This window comes from Callithrix jacchus, chromosome 5, assembly GCF_049354715.1.
Source record: "Callithrix jacchus isolate 240 chromosome 5, calJac240_pri, whole genome shotgun sequence".
NCBI lineage: Eukaryota > Metazoa > Chordata > Mammalia > Primates > Cebidae > Callithrix > Callithrix jacchus.
Window position 1 is genome coordinate 111,862,384 of NC_133506.1, and position 6,242 is coordinate 111,868,625.

General features: G+C 38.4%; 1 long non-coding RNA gene across 1 annotated transcript; it reads right to left on the bottom strand.

Moving 5' to 3' along the window:
- Positions 1 to 270: 270 nt before the first annotated feature.
- On the bottom strand, positions 271 to 3,108 carry LOC128932154 (uncharacterized). The gene is made up of 3 exons (XR_013536285.1): positions 2,660 to 3,108; positions 2,120 to 2,241; positions 271 to 1,345 (listed from the first exon to the last, which is right to left on the bottom strand). It is a non-coding gene; the product is annotated as an uncharacterized LOC128932154 (long non-coding RNA).
- Positions 3,109 to 6,242: the final 3,134 nt, after the last annotated feature.

The window sequence follows — 6,242 nt, forward strand, 5'->3', positions numbered from 1 at the left end:
TCTTAACACCTGAGAGAAATGCAAAATAACAGCCCCTGAAACTAAGACATTATTTACTAATTCATTTCCCGTGTTTGACATATGTTCATTGAGTTCTTACTATGTGAAGTCATTATTCTAGATATTGAGAATAGAGAAGTCACTAGAAAACATTTTCTGACTTCAAGTTTTTATTCTAGGGCAGAATATTTTTCAAATAGGTAAATAAATATGCAGTGCAATGCAAGATAGCAATAGGTACTACAAAAAATGTAAATAATATAAGGACATAAAAAATTTAAGGGAAGACTTGAATAATGTGTGGGGGGAACAGCTGTGGAAATAGCTAAGGGAAAAATGTTTGAGGCAGATAGAAGAATGAAAGTAAAGGCTTTGAGGTGAGAGAATATTTGGAAGTGAAAAAGGAGCCAGCAGGCCAGTGTGGCTGCGGCAGAGTGGACACAGTGTGGGAGTCAGAGAGGTAATGGGGAAGCAGGCAGAGGCCAGATCACGTGGGGCCCCAGAGATCATGGCCAGGCCTTTGGATTTTATTCTAACTGAAATTGGAAGCTCTGGAAGGATTTTGGACAAGTGGTTGATGTATTTAATTTGCTTTAAAAGAAGCACCTTGGTTACTCTGTGCTAAATAGACTATAATAAATGAAACAAGAGTTGAACATGGAGAAAAGACTTTGAAAGAAGCTTCTAGGAACTAAGGCAGGGAAGGGATTGAATGGAAAAGTTGAAGGCCCTAGCGAAGAAAAAGGTGGGAAGAGGCTTCCACTTGGTCCCTCTGTATACTCTTCTCTAGAAGGTGCCAGACATTACTTGCTGAAGGCATTTCTTTTTCCAGAACTTCTGGGTGACTCAGAAATAATTAACCTGTGCTAATTTAAAAAATTATACAGCATGGCGGCAAGGTACTCCTCATCTTATAAAAGATGCATGAACAAACAAATAAACACAAACCAATAGAAGGCAATGAAAATATTTCCACAGTACAGAATATATTTTTAAAGGATTTTACTTCAGCAAGCAGAAGGCAGTTTGCAAAAGCACAAGCTTTCTGTTCTTCATGAAGTACCAGAAACATGGAAATGCGAGGTTCGATGGCCGAAGAATATCCTGTAGTCATGTGGTCAACTGGACTGGTGATTTCTGTGATCACGTGGGTGTTATTTTGTTTGTTCCTTTTTAGATTGAATAAGGCTTTACAATTCAGGTGCTTGTAAATTGGGGACTAATCTGCATTCAGTATGGAGTTTTAGAATCAGAAAGACCCGAATATAAATCTTCCCGGCATCTGCACTTGCTGTTAATGTGATCTTGGACAAGTCACTTGACATTTCTGATCTTCACTTATCAACTGTAAAATAAGAATAACAGTGACCACTCTGCTGACACATGGATTTTGTGAAGATCAAATGGAATAATGTGACTGAATGCTTTCTCTACTGTAAAGAAACATTTTATTCCAGTTGTTATTACCACCTTCATCATTATAATTCATGCTAAGAATGAGCATGTTAATAAGTATGATAACAGTAAGGCGATACTGATACAAATCATCTAGAGGATCCACCAGTGTAACCAAAGAAACTTTAATATTTTTCCCTTTGGTAATGGATTTTTTAAAAAAACATATTTTTTAGAAAAGTACTTTACAAATTAATGAGCTTAGATAAAAATCATTTATGTGCTCCACAAACACAACTGAATGAATACTGGGTGCTGGGTACTATGATAGAAAATTAGTAGCCACCAGGAAAAAACAAATTATGGTTCTGCTTTCTGAGAAGGTGTGGTCTGGTAAAGAAGTTGAGATATTTGCATTAAACAACTTCAGGGAAACTGAAGGGTACTCCAGGTGATATATAAGACATGGACATCTGAGATACGCAATAAGATCCCAATGAAATGTGGCTAATATCAGACACTTGTACACATAGTGGATCAAATACTATTTCTTGAAAAATGTTATCCTCTTAATTGATATGAAATTATCAAAATTTCTTAGTTCTCTTGTCTGACACTTGCAGTTTATTAAAAAATGTCCAGCAGGAGTAACATGGTGAGACTCCCTCGTCTCAACAAAAATTTAAAAATTAGCAGGGAGAGGCTAATTAGTGGTGGTACATGCCTGTGGTCCCAGGTATTAGGAAGGCTGAGGCTGGAGGATTACTTGAGCCCAGGGGGTCGATACTGCAGTGCAACTTGATGACATCACTGCACTCTAGCCTGGGGAAGAGAATGAGACCCTCCCTAAAAAAAGAAAAAAAAAAATGGATACAGCAACGCTTCTATGAGGAAATTAAGACAGGTATTGAGGACTAAGCTCTGATTTTTTAACTTGCCCAAATTCCTACCTAAGGGGTCTAGGGAGTCATTCCTTACAAACCATAAATTCTCACCAGATGGGTTTTAATTGACCATATATGTCCTGACTGACTTTTCAGTTTGACTCTGGCATAACATTATGAGACAAGGAAAGAAATATTTAACCCCCAAATACATTTCCTTTCCATACCTTGAAATTGCCTTGCACAGTCTCTTGTGAGAAAAATACATATCCTAGAGAATCCTCCTACCCCTTTGTTTTCCTTCCCGTCCTTCCAGATCTAGGAGATAATCAACTAAGGAACAGGTACCCTTTTAGGTCCAAAAAGAAACATTTCACAACCTGCTATCTCTCTGAAGCCTGCTATCTGAGAGATTCCTCTGTGTGCGACCCCCTTGTAGACCCCTGCCCGGTACCCGATCCCAAGTAACAGCTCGAGTGAGAGTTGGAAGCCGAGTTCAGGTTTATTGGGACCAGCGGGCAGGCCAGGAAAGGAAGGAGATCGGGGCTGGCTGCGACTGTGCAGCTGGGGTAGGAGGGTTTTATAGGGGGGGTGGACGGGGCGTGGACACAGGGCTGGCGGAGTGTCATGGGAGCTTAGGATAGGCTGTCCGTCTCTGGGCAGACTGCTGAGGTAGCTCAGAGGGTTATGTGTCGGGTCAGGATAGGCCGAGGCTTGGCGGGCTTTTCTGCTGCGATGATTGGCTGTTTGTTGTTGCCGGGCAGAACAGAGCAGCGCCTGAGGATTTTCTTCCGGGCGGCGGGAAGCCTGGGGGGAGGGGGGTGGATGGGACTTTCTACCAAACACTCTGCACAATAAAACTTAGTCTCCACAATCTTTTATCTTAAATTGAACGTTCCTTTTCATTAATCTCAGGTCTTCAAATAAACTCAACCAGTTGTCAACCAGAAAATGTTTAAATTTACCTATAGCCTGGAAGTCCCCCGCAACCTTTGAGTTGTCCTGCCTTTCTGAACCAAACCAATTTATTTATTAAATGTAATTGATTAATCTCTCATGCCTCCCTAAAATATATAAAGCTAAGCTGTACCCCGACCACCTTGGTTGGGCACATGTTCTCAGGGCTTCCTGAGGGCCATGGTCACTCATATTTGGCTCAGAATAAATCTCTCCAAATATGTTGCAGTTTGACTGTTTTCATCAACAGTATTTTAACCTACGTTATGCTCCCTAATACCATAAGTTAGTGAAGACTCATCAGAATACATATCAAATAAAAGAATAATTTAAAAATTTAGATACTGTGTGAAAATGGATAGTAACTTCAATGACATATATTTTTGAATGAATATATCTGAAACAAGTTATAGCTGTTTTTGATTTCCCCCAACTTCCTAACATTTATGAGATTTATCATATTTTTTATGCTAACTGAAATTCAGATCTTATGCTCAATACAAAATGCTTAATGACTTTGGCATTTAATGGGAAAAAGGGAACCCTCAGCTAAAGTGCGGAGTGAATTGGGGACTCACTGTTTCTTCACACACAATGATGCTAATAGCTCCTAATGTTCCAAACTTTCTTCATTTCATCGCTTTTAATACAAAGAGGTATCCCACGAATGGAAGCTTTTTATTTTCCATTAAATTGATCTTTGAATATGAAAGTCAACAGGAAACACGGAGCACTTTCCTTTCATTACATTTTTGAACTGGTAGGCACCTACAGAGCATCCTAGTCTCAGCAGAAATCTCATTTAACAAGGCATCTACTTTAAGTAGTCAGAATGTCAACAATTTCCTTCAGAGCCTTTTCTTTCCTTGGATACGGAGACATCCCAGGCATACTGAATTATGCTTTTTTGCTTTGACGGGCAGATTAGCTTGTCTAAGGCAGCAACACTTCATTCCCGCAGTTAGCTTTCTTCTTCAGGTTTCCAAGCTGTCCCTGTGTTATGCTTTTGTCTCAAACCATATAAGGAGAAAATCATGGTAAGTCTTCTCAAGGCCAGAGATTGTCATCTTGCAAAGGTAGCTAGAGCTTGATTCCTATAGCTCATTCAGGTGTGTTTTTGTGCAACGTTAAATAGAACAATAAATAGTATGGAGGGACTTTGAGGAGTGTGTCCTAGCCTTGACCTTTTGTTCATCAGGTCCAGGATCTTGAACGCTTGTAATTAAAGTTAGCTATAAACAAATTAAGAACACTGACATCACAAAGAGGGAACTCTGCTTATTTTATTATTACTATTCACAATTTGGTTTTGCCTACTAATCTCTAGAGCTCTAATAAATCAGAATGAACAAAATCGATTTCTTGTCCTTTTTTTGAGACATGGTCTCATTTTGTCACCCAGGGTGGAGTGCAGTGGCGTGAACAGGGCTCACTGCAGCCTCAATCTCCCAGGCTCAAGCCATCCTCCCTTCTTAGCCCCTCAAGGAGCTAAGACCACAGGCATGCATCACCATGGCTGGCTAATTTTTATTTTGTGTAGAAACAGTCTCACTGTGTTGCCCAGGCTGATCTCAAACTCCTGGACTCAAGTGATCCTTCTGCCTCGGCCTCCCAAAGTGCTGGGATTATAGATGTGAGCTGCTCTGCTGTCTATGATTTAATTCTGACAACAGACTTAACCCAGTTTTACCTTTTCCTTTCTCAGCCGTTAAATTTTGGTTCAAGCTTCATAAATTGGAATTTCCTATTACCTGAAAATATATGATTTTGATAATGTATTGAAAGTTGCCATTGTTTCTCTTTCTTTACTTTTTAAAATGTCTGTCTTTATTCCCTTGTTTTTTATAGACAGAAAATTCAATCTCCTTTTTTTCCTAGTTTGTTCTGATGCTAGATTTGAAAGGATGAAGGTTGTATGGAATAGGAGCTACATCCATATAAGAACCTTTATAGAAAACAAGCAAAAGTATAAAAATTTAATTTACAGAAGCACTACTAAATGATTTTAACCCCAAATTTCTGCAAACAAGATATTTTAAATATATCATGAGAACTTACTATTAAATTTACGACTTTTATAAGATAGCAAAAATTCCATACTCGTTTCATGAATATTCAGAATTTATGGTTCCAAGATGGTTAAAAAAAACATACATTTTCACAACTTTCTCCCAAAACTTACCCAATTTCAAAAAGAACAATAAATAGGAACAGTATATCTTCGTGAAATCAGATAATATTTGTAAATCTAAAAGACAATCTATGAAGATGGAAGGACTTAGAAGGCTAGCAAATGATGTAAGATAAGACAGTTGTTAAAAGGCAATGCTTGTAGTTCTGAGAAATTCACAATGGAGCATCCTAAGAAAAAATTAAGAATTTGAGGTACCAGGTACTTGTGAAGACTTGGATGTGGTTGGAACCACAGCAATAAACAAAAACATTGCTTAGAAAATCCCTTTCTGGAGCCCAGAATGCCAAGTGACTTTTCTTTCCTCATCAAAGATTGAACCAGAGCCAACTTCCAACAAAGGGGATTTCAGACCCAGCAGAAGGAGAGGTATAAACAAAAGAATAAGGGAAAATGTGAATTCTGAAAGAGATACCCAGCAGAAATATTAATTTATAGAGACAGGGTGCTTTTCACCAAATAGTTTGAGAGGATAATACAGTGGGGAGGGGATATTAATTAACAAGTGTTCTCTTTTATAAAGTTGCTTTCCTGTCCTAGAAAAAAACAGGACTTTTTGCATTCAGTTCATATAATGGTTGTTATAGCAACTACTTTGCATTGAATGACAAGGCGGTAAGCATATGTATCTAGCTTTGGGTTGATGCAGCCACATTGTTTTTTTCTCCAAATGAATGGTTAAATTTCTAAAGTGAATAAGTACCTTTTTAGTAGAAAAATATGCAAAATATATAAATAAAATCTACTGTCAGTTCAAAATTTTTCAGCAGGCTGAGTATGAAAGCCTCCCAGAAGGGACTATTTGGTGAAAGTTG